Source organism: Cavia porcellus, unplaced genomic scaffold (genome assembly GCF_034190915.1).
Source record: "Cavia porcellus strain 051 isolate PalLab524CR breed Dunkin Hartley unplaced genomic scaffold, mCavPor4.1 scaffold_3, whole genome shotgun sequence".
Taxonomy (NCBI): domain Eukaryota; kingdom Metazoa; phylum Chordata; class Mammalia; order Rodentia; family Caviidae; genus Cavia; species Cavia porcellus.
The window spans coordinates 63,185,599-63,206,774 of NW_026947486.1; the positions used below are offsets into that span (position 1 = coordinate 63,185,599).

Genomic DNA, 21,176 nt, shown 5'->3' on the forward strand with positions numbered 1-21,176 from the left:
TTTAACATTTAGGTATTTGATTCATTTTGATTTTTGTTTAGAACATGGTGAGATATATATGGTTTAGCTTCAGTGTTCTTCATGTCAATAGCCAGTTTCCCAACCACAAACTATTAAAGAGGTTATCTTTCATCCAGTGACTATTTTTGGTCCTTGTCTCAGAAATTAGATAGCTGAATATGTCTGGGGTCTGTTTTTGCATCCTCTATTGTGTTCCACTGATCCACGTATTTATTCATATGGCAGCACTGTTCAGTTTTTATCACTTTGGCTTTGTAATATAACTTAGAATCTGCGATTATGATACTTGATGCTTTCTCTTTGTTAAATCAAAGTTGGTTTAAATTGCTTTTGACATTCTGGGTACCTTCTGGATCCATACGATTTTTAGATTTGTTTTCAATAATTCTTTGAGGAATGTTGGTGGTATTTTGATCAGGATTACATTAAATCTGTATATGAGTTTTGGAAGTATAGCCTTTTTGACTATATTTGTTCTGCATATGCATAAACAGTAGATATCTCTTTTTTAATTTTTATTTTTTATGGTAAAGAATAAAACAAAACAGCAGAACATAGCAAATCAGAACAGAACAATGCAAGAAATATAGAACTTCAGAAAAGACAACAGGAAATCAACAATGGCTACCATAATAATGTCTCTTGTTTTTTTTTTTCCAAAATAGCTGTTCATGCCACCACACACAATAAAATCAAACAAAAGAGAACAAAACCAATCAAAACAAAAGAACAAAAGCATTATAGGACTTCAAAATCAGATAGCAGGAAATCAACAAGGGCTACCATAATATCTCCTATTTTTTTTTGAAATAGCTATCCATACTTTCACATATGATAAAATCAACCAATATAAATAGACTAAAACCAATCAAAACAAAAGAATAAAAGCATTATAGGACTTCACAGCAGAATAATAGGAAAGAAACAATGGCTATCATGTCTTATTTTCTTCAAAATAGCTTGTCAATATCATCACACATAATAAAATCAAAACAAAACAGAATAAAACCTATCAAAACAAAAAGAATGAAAGCATTATATGACTTCAAAACAAGATCATGGAAGATCAGTGGTGGTAACCATATCTTCAAAATAGCTACCTATGCAGTCAGACACAATAAAATCTAACAAAACAAGACAGAATAAAATAAAATCTAACAAAATTATGAAAATAATACAAGAATTCAAGACAAAATAATAGGAAATTAACAGCTGTTGCCATTTTTCATTTTAAGCATTTCCTCCTCTATCACTTTCATATCTATTGTGTTTTTTGGATCCCACTAACTCCTTTGGTTTTTTATGCTAGGGAGATAATTTGGTGTTCACCCATATGAGTCCAAACCATTTCACCCATGAGCATGATCTCCAGGTGCATTCATTTATCTACAAGTGCTTCGAGATTTTCCTACTTTATAGCTGGGTAGCTTCCCATCGTATGAAAATTCCATATATTTCTTATCCATTCTGTGGCTCATGGGCAAGTCACCCTTGCTTTTATTCTGGTCTCCTATCACATGAAATAATTGTTATTTCTTCTTTGATTTTCATCTGTGAATTTCCTCTGGAGTCAAATGTGTTTCTTGTATATTGCATATTGATGGATACTGCTTCTTGATCCACTCTCCCTGAGTTTCTTTTTATTGCTGAATTGAGGCCATCTACATTAATGATTACAGCTGGCATGTATTGGTTCATCTCTGCCATGCTATCCTCCCGCTGTTGGCCTTCCACTTTTTCCATTTGTTCAATTGCCTGTCTTGTTTGGTGATCCTCCTCTGCTGCTGTTCCTAGATCCATAGTCATATCTACCTCACTCTAGAATATCCTTTAGCACCCTCTATAGGGTTGGTGTGGTGGTCATGAGTTCCTTCACTTGTTGTTTATCATGTAAATATCTTATTTTCCATCAATTTTGAAACATACTTATGCATGGTACATCAATCTGGGTTGGAAGCTATTTTCTTTAGGATTTGAAACTTCACTCCAGACTCTTCTTGACTTGATAGTTTGTGTTGGTAAGTCTGCTGTGATTCTGATAGGTTTTCCTTTATCAGCTATTACATGTTTGTTTTCTCTAACAGCCTTTAATATTCTGTTCCTGTGTTAAATATCTGGGATCTTGATTATTATATATCTGGGTGGAGATTTATCTTGGTTATTGCTAGATGGGGTTCTGTACTGCTTCATTTATCTGTATGTTAGGTCCTTTTTCTATGAGAGGAAAGTTCTCTGCTATTACTCCTGTAGTTTCTTTATGTCATTTATGTTGAATCCTGCTTTTTTGCTGATGCTTATCACTTTTAAATTATTTTTCTTTGCATTGTCTTGCAGCCATTGAATTGTTTCTTACTTCCTCATTATTTTAAGAGAATTTTTGTTTCAAATTGCTAGCTGCAATGCTGTCTGCAAGGTTTGAAATTTTATCTTCAGTCTCTTTCAAGCAGTTTTGTGAGTTTTGATAGACTTTTTAATTTCTTTGATATCTCTTTGGATCTGTATCATGAATGATAATTCCTTCCTATATTGTTCATTCAAGGTTTTCATCATTTTCCTATGCTCTTCTTTTGGTTATGGCTAGTTGGAGTTATATATACCTTGCTCATATATATGTCAGAATCTTTTCCCATGTTTGGGATGTTTTCTGCTATTACTTTTGTAAACAGTGTTTTTATTTTGTTTGTATTGACCGCTGATTCTTTGCTGACACCTCGCTCTTAAATTACTTTGTATCATCTTGCAGCTATTAAATTGTTATTTCCTGGTTCCTTGTTATTTTTAAGAGATATTTCCTTTCTTTTTTAAATTTTATTTTAAAGATAGTAAAATACAACAAAATAAGACAGAACAAAGCCAATCAAAACAATGCAGTGAAATTGGCATAGAATTCAGAGCAGGATACTGGAATAACAATAATAGGTGCCATCTTCTTATCTTCACAGTAGTTGTCCATTCAATTAGATATAGCAAAATCATACCAACAACAGAGCACTATAAAACCAATCAAAACAGAATACTGAACAGAGCAAAACAGTTAATCAGAACAAAGCAAAACAGTGAAAACAATATTGACTTTGAAAGGCAAGACAGATTCCCTATATTTGCTATATTGCATACTGTGATCTTCCCAAGAGATGCTCAGACCTCTGGCCTCATGTCAGCATAATCAGCTGGACAATATGAGCATTTAGTTGCTTTATGTACATTAGTTGCTATCAACTCCCGCAAACCTTGAAACTACCAGGTTGCTAAGGAGAGGGGCACGGGACATTTGATTCTCAGCCCTCGTGCCAGTAGGCTCAAGGCAGACATTGACTTGTTCTCTCCCTGGTGAGCCCGCAGTTTGCACCACTTACCAGGAAGGAGGGTTCATTGTTTTCTGGGTTGGTCCCCCAAGTTCCAGTATGGCTGATTTTCTGGAGATGCTTACTTGTTCTCCAAGATCTTTCCTTTCACAACTACTAGCTGCAATCTTGTCTTCAAGGCCTGAAATTCTATGTTCAGTCTCTTTCAAGCATTTTTGTCAGCTTTTGACTGACTTTTTAATTTCCTGGATATCTCTTTGAATCTGTTTCATGCATTTTAATTTCTTCCTATATTGTTTATTAAGGGTTTCCATCATTTTCTTGTGTTCCTCTTTTTTTTAGAAATTCTTTCATTATGCTTATGATTTCTTCTTTGAGCTGAGACATTATTTCTGGCCTGATTACTTTTGTAATCTCATGGAGTTGTTCTTTGCTTCAGTTGCCATCTTGGAGATTTCAGGTGTGTAACTTCCATTTTCTTCCATGACTGTATCTCCCAGGCTTGTTCTGTGTGGGCTGGAGGCCTGACATTGCATTTTGCTCTTTCATCTTGGCATTCACCTGGGTTTCTCCCAAAAAGCCAGTTGTGGGGTCCCAGGTATTTCCCACATTGGCTGCCCCTCCATGGTATAGGCGAATGTGGCAGTCACTTGGGTTTCTCTGAACCCAGCTTCTCAGGGAGGTAGCAGGGCATGGGATGTGCTTCTCTCGATCCCTACAGCTACACTGAGGCTTCCCTGAAGGCCAGGAGTAAGTGATAGTGGAGCTGCTTCTTCTCTCAACCTGTGTACCAGGACTCCCCCAATGGTGGCAGGTACATAGGGGTGTGTTTGATCCCCCCAGTTGGTGCTGGCTACCCAAAGGAAGCAAAGATCTCCAGTGGCGGCCTGCAGGTGCACTGGGTGTATCTGAAAACATCTCCTTGTTTGCTGCTGGCTGCCCATAGAAAGCAAGCCGTCTGAAGCAGCAATGCACACGGGCAGATCTGGTTGTGTCTCCCTGCCTATGCTGTCTGTCTGCAGGAAGCAACCTTTTGGATGACAGTGGTGGGCAAGCAGGGGTGGCTCTGACGTATGTTCTTATCCATGCTGGCTGCCTCCAGGAAGCAAGCTTTCTGAAGGCTATCTCTTCCTTTTCTGATGTTATCTTCAATCTCCCTTTCAGAGTATTCTGATTTTCATTATAGTGGCATTTTTTCTTGGTCAGATTCATTAAAATTATTTTAATTTTGATGATATTATGAATGCTATTGTTCCGTAAATTTTTTTGTATCAGGAATTGAACTCATGACTTTGCACTCAGGTGCTATGCCACTGAACTATAACTCTGGGCCCCTATTCCCTAAATATTTTCTCATTGAATTTTCATTGCTGGTGCACCAGAACATTATTGATCTTTGTGTGTTGATTTTTTTCATCAGGGGAAAGCATGAATACAGTCCCCCACTGCCACAGATTATGCAGTTGAGTTTCCTACATTTGGGAAATCGCAGGAGTCAGCACATCCAGAGTGCAATGGATGAACCTCACCCTGGGAAAAACACCATTGTGATCATGGTATTTTCCCTGCCAGATAAGTATTGTGTATTGATTTTGTATTCTGCTACATTGCTTAATTTATTAATTCTAGGAGTCTTTTGGTGAAATTTTTTTTGGGTTTTCTATGCAGAAAATCATGTCATTTACAAATGAGGATAATTTCATTTCTTTCTTTCCTAAACATACCTGTTTCATTCCTTTCTCTAGTCTGGTTGATCTAACTAATGTTTAGCTCAGCTAAAATTTTATTAGTATATTATATAAATATGCTGATCATTTGCTTATTATGTCATTATTTGTTTAGTCATATATTCTCTGAGCTTGATGAACACCTTAGTGATCTGCTTTTTAAAAATCTCCTGTTATCCATTTAAATAATTTGGCTGTGTGGCTTTTGATTTCTTACCCCTTGATGCCTCATGGATCAGTGTTGGAGGAATTGAGTGTTTTGGAGGCATTTTGCTGCCTTGTCTTCTAACATTTCTATTGTTTTGTGTGTGCAGATGTTTGCTGGTTTCGTTATATTGGAAGGGTTTTTGAGTGCATATAGACTTCTTCAGTTAGTGTCTCCTTATCAGTGATGTAATCCAATAGCTAAGTATAGTCTTTTTCCTGTGTACAGAGAGACCATCCAACCCCTTCCATTTGTTTGGGAGAGGAAATTGCAGTGTATTTGGCTCAGCATTCAGTTCTATAGAATGGACTATGTTATTGTTAATGAAACAAAACCCAAATATTGGCATACAGAGAATTTATACTAATAGCAACAACTATGCCTCCTTGGAAATAGCAGTAAAATCAGGGGCATAGTGTCAAAGACCGAGTGGACACTGACATACCTAGAAACGAATAATAATATCACCCATACCTATAGAACAGTAATCTATAAGTACAGTATAAGCACTAGGACAAACTAAATGTATTGATATATAATAAATATCTACTAACTGCAATTTTACACCTTCAGTAACTATAGAACAATTTTTGACAACAATAGCATATGGCTAACTGTCTAAAGGTTCATAAAGCTTAATGGGTATACAATACACATACACAGAGTAGGAAACTAGAGGATATAAATTGAACTTTGAAAAAGTATTCAATGAGAGATGAGGAACAGGAGAGTAACATGAGATTAAGGATCCTTCAGAAAAATAAAATAATATTATTTGATAAAGATAACAGAAATTAACAAACAAGAAGAGAAGTACAAAGCAACAATAGAGAGGGAAAAGAAAAAAATACAAGGAAAAAAGAAAGACCTCCCTAAACCCAATAAAGGTAAAGAAATAAAAAAATCATCTTATTTTTTAATGAATTGTTTCTTCCCAGGTTCTACAGTGTTGGAATGCAGCAAGCTGTTGTTTTCATCACCTACTTTTATGGTTTATGGGTTTGTGAGGTATCACCTCACTATATGCCCCAAAGAGTGGCAGTTGTCCAAGCTAAAGCATGTCCTTGATCACATCAGTACTTTGGAAAAACAATCAGACTATTAATATCTGTTGTGTGTACATTACAAGGTGGGAGCTCAAGCCGACTGCTGGACTTAATGCCAGTACTTTCTGATTGAGCTGCCTCTGAAAGCCACACTTACTAGGCCTAGTTTCTTACTATAGAGGACAGGGCCTATGACTTTTCCAAGCCTCAGCTTTTACTTCTCAGCGAATCTATGTCTAGCCCACACTTTTTCCTTTTCTGCCACCTGTGCTGTTTCTCACCCAGTCACTGTGGTAGGATAGCACTAGAAAATCTGAAGTGAAGTTGTTCTGTAGTAGTTCTGTGGCTGTATTGATCAAATGATGTCTTTCCCAAATGACAACTGATTAAATGCTCTCTGGCAGTACACTGTCTGCTGCACAGGATGTCTTCTCTAACTTTCATCTGCCATGAAAAGGTTTACTTTCATGAGAGTCACTTTCACCTCATCCTGTTTTTGTAGTTTAAAATAGCTATAGACTTTTTTTGAGCTCTCATGTCTTGTCAGGTTCATAATTTCTCCCTGGAGCTTCTAACCCTTCAGTATTACCTTGTCTTCCCAGGTAGTTGCCTGGTCCATTAAGAGGTTGATTGGTTTATAGATTCTCTCCTACCCTGTGCTGCGGAAAGCAAAACACACAGAGCTGGCTCAGCATTAGCTACTGTCTGAGTCTAAGAGCAAAATCCACAGATGTGAAATTGGTCAAAGGTCAACATGCAAGGTGTATGGCTTTGTGATCCAGCTGCAGACCACATGGTTGTGTGTATGTCTATGAAATATGCAGCTCTGCGTCTTTCTAAGGAGCATGTGTCTCCATCTTGTAATAAATGTCATAGTAAGCACTCATGATACACTGGAAGCATGTTCACCCAACTTCTACAGTTTCTCAAAAACAGGGAATGAATAAAACTCCAAAATAGGAGGTGATAACTTGAATGAGAAGCCCACTAGTGAATTCTAAGATTGGAAGTGTTTAGATAAAGAAACAAGACTGCCTCTCAATCCTGACATTGGTTACAGCCCAGGTATATTGACTGGTGGCACCTATACCCAGGATGTGCCCTTGCATTATCTGCAACTAAAACTACACTGAATCAGTTGTCTAATAAGTCTATTTATCACACATCCATTATCTATTTATGATACCCATGATCCAGGCACATCCCTAAAGCCCCACCTGTGAGCATGTACAGGAACATGCCATATTTGGGAAAGATTTAACTCCTTGAGGGAAGGAGCCCAATGCAATACCTGCTTTTGCTCTGTGATTCGCACACAGCATAATAAATACTGCCCGGTGCCCACCTGTGCTAATTTTCTTCCTATTGGATGATGGAGCCTCGCAAGAAAGATAGTTTCAAAAGAGAGCATCCTTAATAAGGACACAAAGGAAAGCATGAAAATCATTCAGGAAAACACTGGCCAGAGTGTCATTCAGAGAGTAGTGACTAAATTAGAACCAGCAAGTCCTAGGGATAAGGTCAAACAAGGGCACAGTCCTAGTTAGCTTTCTAGAACCAGAGATTGAGAGATCTGTGAGAGAGCAAGAGTTACAGGAGTATACAGTATCTATATTTAGAGTGCTTTGGAGGTGGAGAACAGACTCTGGAGAAGTACTGGTGTAGGCACTGTCCCAGCAGGCCTCCAAAAGCCTCTGAGCTTTGTGCCCAAGTGTGGAATACTTTCTGCTGCCTGTCTTCCAAATGCCTTTAAGCTCAGTGCCCACGAAGAATCCCTTGCCACCCACCAAATTTTGCTGAGGCCTATTCCTATATGAATTTCATCCAAATGAATCACCAACATAACTGAATTTCATAGAGGAGCTCCCTTTTCTAGGGAGCGCTAAACACCACTAAATTTATGGGCTAAATAACAACTCTTTCTGAGTTGTGGACAGAGAATTTGGCACAGGCAAAAATTTTGGAGGGCACATTCACCTAGAGGATAGTGTAGAAAGAGCAGTTTCCAAGATTTAGCTATTATGAATTGTGCTGCTATAAATATAAATATGCACATATCACTCTAATGTGAATTCTTTAACTTTTCGAAAGATACTTAGAAGGGAATAGATGGGTTTAACGAAATTTCTAGTTTTTTAGGTCTATTCATGCTATTGCTTTACTAGCTTACATTCTCAGCAACAGTGTAGAAATGTTCCATTCTGCCCATAGCCTCTCCAGAATTTATTATTTGTTTTCTTGATAATAGTCATTCTTTCTGAAATAAAATGAAATCTCACTATTGTTTTAATTTGTAATTCTCTAATGACCAATGATGTTGAACATTCATGTTTTTATTGGCCATTTGTGCCTCTTACTTTTTGAAAAGCTAACAGGGCTGTTGTGTACTAGTAAGAGTGTAGAATTCTGAGCCACTGCTTTTACTAAGCTACACTAGGATCACCCATGCCAAAGACTGTTTCATAATGTTAGCTAAACTAGCTATTGGGTTTCATCATAAGTTAGTCCCAATGTTCCTGTAACTTCTGGATACTTTAGTTTCCTCCTCCCCTTTTGTTTCACTTACTTCTCACACCTTCTCATATTTTCCTGCTGTCCCCCTTCTTTTGCATTACAAAAACACTATCAAGACAACATATTTTTTATTCATTTTTGTTTTTAAATTTTCTTTTCTTTTGGTATTACTTTTAGCAAGAAGTAGGTGGTAGGCAGTGAACTAGTAAAACTGTAGGACTAAGAGTTAATGCTTTAATCTCTTTAGTTCGTTACCTAGGTGCTATGGCTTATATATAGATGTCTTCTTAAAACCTTCTGTGCTCATAGGTGGGGCTTTAGTAAGGTGGCTGGATTATGAGTGTAGGTAAGTAAATAATAGATGTGTGATCACTGATGGAATCAGTGTAGTTCTGGGTGTGGGTAATGGAAAGGTTCATCCTTGGTGTGGGTGGCACCAACCAATAGGCTTAAAGCTTGAATGGAATAAAAGGGAAAAAGAAAGCTCATTGCTTTACCACCTGCATGCTGTGCCTTGGAGGTAGTCAGATATAGACTGAAACCTCTACAAACTGTGAGGTAGAATAAATGTCTCATCCTTTAATTTGTGAGTGTCAGGTTATTTTATCTTAGCAACGAGAAAGTAAATAAGATATTAGACATACTAGCTTCTCTCACACAAAACGCTGTTTCAAAATTAGTTTTCTAGTTTGGTCATAAATCAGACACAACATCCCTATACCATCTTTCTTGATTTATTTAAACTCTGCCTCACCCTTTCTTTATTTTCTGTTTCATATTCTCTGAAATTCCCCTTCCTCCTCCCCTTTTTTGCATGACACATATACTATCAGCACAATATATTTTTTAAAGTTATCTTTACTGTTACATTTTGATATTTATTTATCTATTTTCCCTTTCTAACTTTTATTTTTTAGCTTTGATATTTTATTTCTCCTTATCTGAGAATATATATGTGAGGTGTTTGTATATGTGAAATGGATAAAGAGAAATAATTACAGTTTGTTTTATGTAGAATCTTTTATGGTCAGATCAGTGTAACCCTCACCAAAAATTGTGTGTGAAAGATTCAAAGGCAAGCTTTTTATCAACACATCGATTGTTTCTGAGATTTTGTTATAACTTGCCTCAATCTCCAATTTAAATTTCCTCTGTGTCCTTTCTTTTTCTACCCTTGAAAAATAACTTCTCAAACCCCCATCTTCTCCTTTGCTTCCATTTCAGATATAAGAATAGTATCAAGAAACTCCTGCCTCTTTTCTTTCCTTCATTTGGCGTTATCTATTTTTCTTGTTTCCTTCATTATGAACTATTCTTTTCATTTTCTTTCTCACTTTTCTTTTCACCATCTTCTTTATTCCAGCCTACTTGTCATCAGTAATATTTTATTTTCTTCCAGGGTTATTGAGAATATTTGAAAAATTTAAATTAAGGTTTAAATTATATGATGGATATATGGTTGGTTCTACAGACCCAAATATAACTGTTAGTAGTTTTCTACTTTACAACATGGTAAATGGAACTAATACTAATACTCTTAAGTAGGTTGATTAGGTGCATGAAAACCAAAACATAACCAAAGCCAATGTCACATTATAGGGAGACATACACTAATTAAAATGGTCTTCACAGTACCCACAGAATTTTCTACCCTAGGTGATCTTCAACTCTTTAAAACAATAGAAATGCAGGCAACAAAATAGAAGCAGAAATAAAACCATAAAAACTAATAAAATAGCCCAGGACCCAGTGGATTGATGCCTAAATTTTACCAGACTATCAGGAACTAATTCCAGTGCTCCTCAAACTCTTCAACAAAATAGAAAGGGAAGGGCAATTGCCAAACTCATTCCTTGAAACCAGACAAGAACTCAATATAAAAAGAAAAACTACAGGCCAATATTCTTAATGAAAATAGACAAAAAATCTTCAACAAGATACTTGAATTGAGAATGTAGTAAATTATTAGAAAGGTCATAAAACATGACCAAGTCAATTTCATCCTAGGGATGCAAGATGGATTTGCTATATGCAAATCAATAAATGTAATATAGTACATAAACAGAAGTAAGACTAAAAGTCACACAATTATCTCAGTAGATGCAGAAACTCTAAATTCCGTTTTTTATTAAAAAAAAAAAAAGAAAACTTGGGGCTGGGGATTTAGCTCAGCGGCATAAGCGCCTGCCTTGCAAGCAGGCAGTCGTGAGTTTAATCCCTGGTACTGATAAAAAAAAAAAAGGAAAAAGACAAAAAAAAAAAAAAAAAAAAAAGAAAACTCAGACAAAAATAGCTATAGAAAGACCTTCAAATTTATAAAGTTTATGACAAACTTTCAGCAAAGATCATACTCATTGAGGCAAACCTGAGAAGATTCTCTGTAAAATTAAGAATAAGACAAAGGTATCTACTCTCAGCACTCTAACTGAATATGGTAATTGAAACTTTAGCCAAGGGTTGAAGATACAGTTCAGTGGCACAGTGCCTGTCTGGCAAGTGCAAGGTATTGAGTTTGATTCTTAGTGAATAAAAAAGAGGAAACTTTAGCCAAAGAAATCAAGAAAAAGAAATAAATGAAAGAGGTGTGAATTGGAAAGAAAGATGTCAAACTATTGTTATTTGCAAGTAAAATGATTCTTTACATCCAGTATACCAAAACTCCACCACAAGATTGTTTGGGACCACAAATTCACAATGGATGGTTTTACACACTTCCCTAAGTGATAAATGGAGGTTTGAGATTATTGATATTACTCACTTGAGACTTCCCACCAACTCTTTAGAGATGGGCCATCCTTTCCCACTCACTAAAATCATTAAATCAAAAAATACTCTAGGGCAAGATCCTTCTTTGCATAACATCATCTCTGCCCTCTTCAGTCATTCCAAGATTATATTTGCAGGTTGAGTCATAAACTGCTGAGTTTTCTGCCAACTTTGAATCCTCTGTTAGCCCCATGCATCACTGTATACACCCAATAAATGATGACTGTTTTGAAGTGTTCCTCTCTTGGGCCATCTGGAGGTGTCAACTTTCCAATCACTCATCATGTAGTACTAAATTTGTCTCTGTTTCTTATTTTATCCTCTTTCTGTAACCTTGATACAGGCAATAAGGGATTTTGGCCAGGTTCCTGATAGAAGATGCTTGAAATTCATAACAAAATCTAGCAAAATGGAGAGATATAAAATAAAAAAACTCAAAATCAATGGTGTTCCTATACACTCATAGTGACACCAGAAAGAAATAAATTAGGAAAACAGTCCCACTCACAGTACCTTTAAAAAGTGAAATATCTGGAAATTAAAATAATCAAGAAAAGGAAAGACCTCTACAATGAGAAAAATAGTACTGTGAAAAAAATTTAAGAGGACCTTAGAAAATAGAAAGCCATTCCTTATTTCTGGATAGACAGAAGTAATATTGTCAAAATAATTTTATCTCCCAAACTGATAGACAGAAAGAATACAATTCCCATCAAAATTCCAATAGAATTATTCATAGAATTAGAAAGAAAACTATCCTAAAATTATTTGGACTCAGAAGAGATCCAGAATAACCAGAATAATCTTGAGAAAGAAAGCAAAGTCATTACAAATCTGCATTTTAACCTATACTACAAAGCTACAGTAATAAAAACAACATGGCAGTAACTTAAAAAGAGACATGTTGATTGATGGAGTAGAATTGTGGATGCAGAAACAGACTTATGCACCTTCACCCATCTGATTTTTGACAAGAGGGCTGCCAGTGTATGCTGGAGAACAAACAGCCTCTTGAACAAATGTAAAAACTGGTTGTGCAGAAGAATGAATACTCATATCTCTCACTTTGCACTCAAATAACATAAAGTGGTTTGAAGACATAGATACAAAAACAGAAATGTTAGTCTTTTGGTAGATAAAATAGGTAATCCTCTCAAGGGCATAGGCAAGAACTTTCTGAAAAGAACCCCAGTTGTGCACATAATAATACCAATGATCAACAGATAGGATTATATCTAATTAAAGAGCTTCTGTCCAGGAAAGGAAACAGCACACAGTGAAAAGACCACCTAAAGAATGGGAAAAAGATTTTGCCTGCTAGTCTTTGGACAAAGGACTTGAGTAGTTAAAGAAAAAAAGAGGAAGAGAAACAGAGAAAAAGAAAAAAAAAGAAATTAGACTTTACAAAATAAGACCCAATCAAGAAATAGACAATTAAAATGCATAGACAATTCACATAAGAAAAAGTGCTAATGGTCAATAATACAGGTACTAATTCCCTGCGATGATTGTGATGGTTATGTATATGTAAATGGTACTAATAACATTAATTTAAAATCAATTTATGAAAAATATTTAAGATACTCAGCCTTTAAGGAAATGCAAATCAGAATAATATGGAGATTCCACCTTAGTCCATTGAGAATGGCTATTATCAAGGAATCAAAAATAGCAAATGCTGCCAAAGTTGAGGGGAAAAAGGTGTACTTATATATGTTTGTGATAATGGAAACTAGTACAACTACTGTGGAAAAAAACCATAATAGACAGATATATCAAAAATAGTAATTCCATTTGAACCAGCTATACCTTTTCTGGCTGTCTTCCTGGAATAGTTAAAATTACCATATTACAGTGTTATTTCCTTATTTATACCAGCACAACTCACAGTAGTTAAATTATCAAATCAGCATTTATTCCCATCAGCAGGAGAATGGTTAAAGAAAATGTGGTGTGTATAAAAATGGAATGCTAATCAGCTGTGAAGAAAGATACATTTGATTCATTTGAATGAAAATAGATGTATCTAACCATAAAACTAGATGAACTAAGTCAGCTACCAAAAGTTAAACACTATATGGTTTCTCTTATTTGAGAAAATCAAAATATAAACAATTTAAGTGGAAAATAAAAGAGATTTTAAGAAAGAGAAGATAGACTTTGTGGAGATGGGAAATGGATCTGGAGAAGGCAGGCAGCAAGGGAAGGGGTAGCACAAAAAGGAGTAAAAGTGATTCAAATGTAAATGTACCTGTTCTAATTTCTGTAAATGAATGTGATTATTGTGTGTTGTTAATGTATAATAGCAATGAAAATAAAAATTTCACTGTTATTTCCTGCTTATTATTCCATATATATTTCTGTTTTCCTTGTACTGGGGATTGAACTCACATGCTAGACAAATGCTCCAATGGTAAGCTACATTTCTGTCTCTCCATATGGTAATTTTTAGATTTATTTTATTCACTTCTCAGAGTAACACCAATTATGATTTTGATTGGAATTTTGATTCATTCACAGGTTAAGTGGAGAGTAATTGATCTTTATAATATTTGCTATTGCCAAGGAACACTTATTTGATTTTAAAAAATGCATATCCTCCAGAACTCAATTTTGAGAATGCTCTGGTCCTTTTCTGTAGACCTAGGCACATGGCTTAAAGAATGGAATATGCCCATTCATTCTAATGACCAATTGGTTCATTGTCTGAACTCTTTGGGAGATTTGACAACTGCAAACACTAGACAGAAATTGACATGAAAATAACTTAAGCATCTTTCAACATTTAAACCTTCCTGTTTTCTCACATGTTTACAATTGAATATATCCTTCTAGTTCATTTCGGGCTTTTATCCTGACACAAGTCACCCTGCTCAAGTTTTATTACTGTTACAAAAGAACCTGAAATCTCCCAAGTGAACAGTAATATGCCAACACTTACCTAATTAGAAGAGACCTTACTATGTAAAGGAGCCAGAGAAAGGCTGAAATTTTAAGCAGAGACCTAATTTTAAATCACAAAATGTGGGTAGGAAACTTAAGTGATGACATTCCTTAAATTGGTTGTTATTTCCAGATACCCCTACGCAGTGTCAGACACACACACACACACACACACACACACACACACACACACACACACTGTGCTGTTAGAATTGTTAAAGTAGGTATAATTTCCTTGTTCTGAAAAAATATAACTTCCACTATTATATTACTTCATCTTACTTGAAAATTGTAGTTGTTAACTTTTTTTACTCAATTAGAGATACATGAAGGTTATTGTTGTGATAACTTTTGGAGGTAACTTGATGGGGAAGTTCAAATTCTGAAGTAAATTATCTAGTAGTGGTGGCACTACTGCTTACCATAAAGAATAGAATTATATTGACCAAATGAATTTAAATATGTTTAGGGGATATAACTAAAGTACTTTTTGACCGTGTATAGTAATAGTGTAGTAAGATACCAGTTAGAATAATCTGTGAGGTGCTGATCATAATGTGTTCCATTAAATATAAAGAAATATGAGGATTTCTTGGTCATACCACACCATGAGGATAGGGTACATTCAGAGGGGATAGGGAGAAAATACCTGTGAAATGGGGTAAAGATGTCTATAAACCGTGATTGCTTTGAAATGTTTTAGTGAACAAAGCCAGTGACAAAAGACAACATATTGCATGATTCTATTCATATAAAATGGTCAGGATAAGAAAATTTATAAAGACTAAAAGTACATTATTAATTGCCTTAGATTTGTTCTAATAATTAATTTCTTGCCTACTATAGGGTAGGGAAAATGGAGAATGGGAAGTGTCTGTCTACACGTGAGGTTTTTGTTTGGAATATTGTTTTCCAAACAGACTGTGGTGATGGCTATATGACTTTGTAAATATAATCATCAATACAGATCTTTGGGTTTTGCATCTAAAAATTTGATGACCTACAGATTATAAATATTTTTTAAAAATCTTGCATTTGTACAAAACATGTACAGATGGGTTTTTCTTGTTACTATTACATAAGTAATCTAGCATAACAACTATCACATACCATTTACATTTTCAAAGGTATTATAAGCAATCTAGAGATACAAGATTATTCGTGTACATAACAGGCAAAAACTACTACAGTATTTTGAGTAAGTGACTTGAACATTTTTAGATTTTGGGGTTTGCGTGTGTGTGTGTGTGTGTGTGTGTGTGTGTGTGTGTGTGTGTGTATTTGTATGTGTCCATAAACCAAACCCCTGTGAACAGTAAGGAAAAAATTTACAGTGAAAACTGTTGACTCATATAAGTTGGGTGAATTTTATGACATGCAGATTAAATCTCAATAAAGCTTTTTAAAAAGAGGGTACAACATAAAATTTAGCAAGTTTAGTGACACTATTAGTCCTGAACAAGTACCTAACTCTGGTTTATCTCTAAAAGTATCAACATCAGAATGTTGGTCTAATAAGCAAATGCGATATTAAAGCAATTAACTCAGTAATCATCATATAGTAGCTTTACAGACTATCAGAGAAGATATAAAATTCTGAAATTTGAATAGAGTCAAGTGACCAATTATGCTTGAGAATTATAAATTAGAAAGGCAGTAATAACAACAGTGTGGAATTAGTACTCACTAATCCCAAGAGTTAATTTCTTTGTACTCTCCTGCTTCATATTCCTTTCTTGATTTCCGAGTTGTGCAACATGTGTGTGTATGTGTGTGTGTTGAGGAGTGTCAGGTAGTGATTTCAATAAGATAGAGATAAAGACTATAAAGATAAAGTCGTTAGGGTAACCTTACCCTAATGACTATAACAAAGTCCTTATTTTTGATAGCTTACTCCCAAATCTTAGTTTACTTAAGGTGACTTATATTGTTTGTTCTGGATAGTTTTCCCATAAGGCCTAACAAGCATCTGTCATAGAGCTTCCTTTTCTATTGCCACCATATTGAGAACATGAAACGATGTGGAAAAGTTGTGATTTTTGAGTTTCTAATTGGGTTGGGACCATGATTTCCCATGTGTGTTGTTAGAGGAATCAATTTTTATCATTAATTCCTTTGTCTCTCTTAGGAACAAAGGATAAGCCATGTTCCCTTCTTGGAGCTAGCTGGCTTGTCCACTTGGCTTTCCAATCACAATTGCTTGCTTGGTCAGCTTCTGCTAGGTGGTTCTGGAGGGAACTAGGGCACTGTTGAGTACTTGTCCTTGAGAAGTTGTGTGAAGACATTCTAGCTGTTTCCCTATTGCCAGTTCACTTAATGAAGTTCTTCAGGATGGCTCTACTGAGGTTTGGTAAAAGTGAAAAGGAATATTGAAACTAATTAAGATTCAGTCATGGGGAAAAAATCATAACTGGTGAAGACAGTGTGAGCAGCAGAGGCAGTAGTAGCTCAGAGCCAGAGCTATAAATAATCATAATATAGGCAATGAAGAGATGGAGGCAGATGAGCTCTGGAACTTTGCAATCTGGAATCCAGAAGCCTGATAGAAATGCTTTCATCTTGCCCACAGTGGAGCTTAGAGGAAGATTGATCTTTAGGCAACCAAAGATATTATGAACTCTTGTGATGGCACTCTTGAACGTATAGTCTTTTGTAGGGGGAGATAAAATGAGCTAGAATTTGGGACTTGTTTATGAGAGGTTATAGAAATACTAACCATATGATTACTGGAATCTGTCAGTCTTCTTGATTAATTAATAAGTACCATTCTTGAGATATAATAGTTCTGAAATTTTATGTGCCAGTTTGGTGACAAAATTTTGACTGCTGAGATAGTTTAGACTGTCTTGAAGGCATTTCTGCAGCAAACTTCATTGAAACAGGAGATTTTTCAGAGTTCTTTGAGGGAGAAATGAATCCTTAGGAAGATCAGGGAGGTACTCTGCCTGGTAGTAGTAAGACAAATTTGGCAAGACAGCAGTAAGAAGAGTGGCATCCTGGAAGCCAGTTCAAATAACAGCCTAGGGATTGAGTTTGCTCTCCATGGAAGAAGATGTGTGTAACATTGGTAAATACTACCAGGAACATTTCAATTGAGTTGACACATTTTGTAATGGATTCTTTCAAGCAGTTGAATGCCCAGGAGGAAGTCAACAGTTATTATCCTCCTCTCACTTCAGGGTGACCAGGTGGCTAAGTAGAAGAAACAACGGCAGGTACCTCCAGGTCCCTGACTTAGCATCACTAGTGATTTCCTATTGGCATTGGGTCTTATTTATTTAATGATACACTATAAAATTTCTTGAGTGCCAAAGGGGGCACTAAACTTCTTCAACATCATTCAGTTAAATATTAAACCTGAGCAGGTATAGCTATGGCTGATTTCAGTAAATGTTGCTTCCAATGTCTCAAAAGTAGAAAATGAAGTAATAGCTCAACTCTGCAGTCATAGAACCCTGTGAGGTGTCTTTATGTTCTCCTTTGCAGAGATGAGGAAACCGTGGCTCAGTGAGACTAGGTAACTTGTCCAAATTCACATACTTTATAAGTGATAGAATCTGGATTGCAACCCAGATTAGGCAGATTCCAGAGCCTGACACTAACCACAAAACTATGATGCTTCTTTGCACAGGTGAACTGACATTTCCAAAAGCAGATAAGGGCTACCAGTTTATTAATTAACTATAGTTTCCCTATATGAAATAAGGAAAAAACTCTTCTCAACTGTTCGTAGTAATAAAAAATGGGTATTCTGAACCACATTTTCGGGTTAATTGAGACTACTTATACATATTAGTTCCACTTTTCATTCAGTTAGTGATGTTTGATATTATTAGAAACAAAAGAGGGCAAACCTTAATGAATGCACACTTCTCAAGCCTCAAAATTGCTGTGGTCACACTTTCTAGAACAAGTCAAATGGGGATGGAAAAAATGCAGTCACAGGAGTGTATGTATGGGGATTATGGTCAAATTTGGAACCATTGAAAAAAACCATATTTACCTTCTTCAAGTCTCATTTGCTTTCAAGGCTTATTTTTGACTTAGCTGTATAGATTTGCTTCATGTTTCTGTGTTTTTGCTTCTGCTGCTTTCTCTGTTTGATATAAACTGCACTACAGACATTCTTTCCTCCCACCACCATCTAGTTCATTGATATACTCATTCTTCAAATATCACCTCAATATCCTCTATAGCCTCTATGGATTTAAATCACCAAATGCTACTATATTCATCTCTCTCCATATCTATTTCGTCTTACCAGGCTTTAATCAAGAACAAACACTGCGTTTTTGAGACAAGATCTCACTATATAGTCTAGACTGGCTTGGAACTTGCTTATGTAGCTCAGGCTGGCCTCAGACTCACAGTAATCTTCCTGCCTGTCTTAGTTACTTTATGCTCGTTGCTGAGACAAAATACCTGATGCCCAAGTTGGGAAAGGAAAGGTTTATTTCTTACAGTTTTTGGAGGTTTCAGTCCACACTCAGTTGGCTCCAAGGCAGGTGGGCATGGCTGGACCGCCATTCATGGTGGCTGCAAACAGCAAGCCAGAACCGGCAAAGAGCAAGACACACCTTCTTCCTACCATTACATCACATCCTGGCTCCACCCCTTTGTGGGTAGAGCACTGACAACATCAATCCAAGCACTAGACAATGAACCAATCAGAGATACACAATGCAAACTCATGAGGCCTGGGGGGACACAGACATAAACCATGACACTGCCTCAGCCCCTTGAGTGCTGGGATTACAGGCATGCGTCACCATACTCAGCAAATACTGCATTTTCTTTTGTATTACTTGTCCTTTGTAATATACTTGCCATATAGCATGTACTAATCTGTGTGCACTAAACAAAAGAAGAAATGAAATGTTTCCCAGTGTTTTGGTATTTGTGTCTACCTGGTTTTTGAAGAGTGATGTTTTTCTTAAATTGTAATCACTTGTCTAGTTTCTTCAAGGTGCCACAAAGCTTTCAAACTTAGGGTGAATTTTCTGTTGAGAATTGCAAGGCTATGTAAAATATGGGGAGATACCGTGGGATGTTAACAAAGCCAAGATTTTGGGAGCATTTGCATGTGGGCACTAGCCAAAAATCTTGTCCTGCATTGCTAAGAAGAATGTTTCCTACCTAACCTTTGATATAAAAATACAGTCTCATTGGTACAAAGTGCTGACTAAAGCATTAGCAAGGAAGGTAAGAGTGTTGTCTAGTAAATGAACATGCATTCATATGTGGTATTTATGTTTCTGGATGACAGAGTAGGAGAGACAGCTAACATGCTGAAGAAATATGGTGACAGTTTTTATACCTGGAGATAAAATGAAATGTGGCTCATGATACACAGGAGGGGCTGAGAATGATTCGAAGTGTATGAACTTGCATGTTTTCGTATCTGTCAGCAAGTATTTCTTTCCTTTCGTCAAAGCACCAGCCTTTTCATAAACAGTCTCCATTCTTCATCCCCTTATAACAGCCACAGCAACAACAACTATAGTACAGGATTCAGAAGTCTTTGCAGAAAAGGATGTGAACACTTTCCAGTGTACCACATACCCATTTAGACTAGCCTGGTAGAAACCCTCACTTAAAATAATGCCACAACAGATCCACAAAACTTTCCTAGGGACTGCAAAGACTTTAATTATCTTATCTTATCATTTTACACTGACATTATCACCTCCCAACAAAGAAATCAGTGAGGCTTGCTGGCATTGCTCTTTACTTCTGCAAGTTTCATTGACTTTTGTCCTTGCTTATTTTTCACCTCTTGCAATATCATTCACATCATCTGAGTCTCCCCTTGATTGGATGTTAGCCCTGTCATTTTTCTCCAATAGTAGGAATGTATTTAAGGGAAACATTTAAGCCTGTAAAAACTGCTGGAGGTGAGATGGAACTTGGATTAAATTTTATAAAAGCAAATGCTATATTTTTTTAACACATAACCTTCAAAGCTCACAGAAGTTCATGTTTCAGTTTAAAATTGCCAAAACCTTAGGCTTGAGGGAAGCTATCTGTGGGGCTTTTTTCTGAAGGATTTGAGGGCTTAATTTCAATGGACTACATTAGCTTATATTGGATCTTAACCTTTACTGCTAGAAATTTTGCAAAGCACAGAGCTTTTGCAAAGTCATCAATACACAAAGATTGGCTCCATCTTTCTAAGCCTTTGTCCTCTAGTCAGCATTCACTTCTGAACAAACACCTACAGTTATCTTCAAGTTTTAAAATTACTTCTCAAAATATTACAAGCAAAAGCCACTCCAGGAAGTCATAAGTATCAGAACACAAAACAGTTCAGCAAAGTAACAGGTTGGGCTTCCACAGGGCGTAAAATCATATAGAAGGGTAGGAGAGTGGGATAAGAACAGTATTTATGATGGCATTTAAATGTTAACAGGTAAAGAAATCAGGTAAAGAAATTAGGAAAGGACTGAATTTGACAGGAAGGCATGAGCTCCTGAGGGGAATGGAAAATAATTTTATCAAATTCTTCCTTCCTGGGGATTTACCTCAGCAGTGTAAGCGCCTGCTGGTGAGCTTGAGGTTGTGAGTTTGATTCCTGGTACCAAAAAAAAAAAAAAAAAAAAAATCCTATAAAACACTGTTACTGTTTTTTTTTGCCTCAGTCTAGAATTTT

The 21,176-nt window shown here is 36.1% G+C and overlaps 1 non-coding gene across 1 annotated transcript; it reads right to left on the reverse strand.

Moving 5' to 3' along the window:
- Positions 1-4,743: 4,743 nt before the first annotated feature.
- Positions 4,744-4,906, reverse strand: LOC111757147 (U1 spliceosomal RNA). The gene has a single exon (XR_002791517.1). It is a non-coding gene; the product is annotated as a U1 spliceosomal RNA (small nuclear RNA).
- Positions 4,907-21,176: the final 16,270 nt, after the last annotated feature.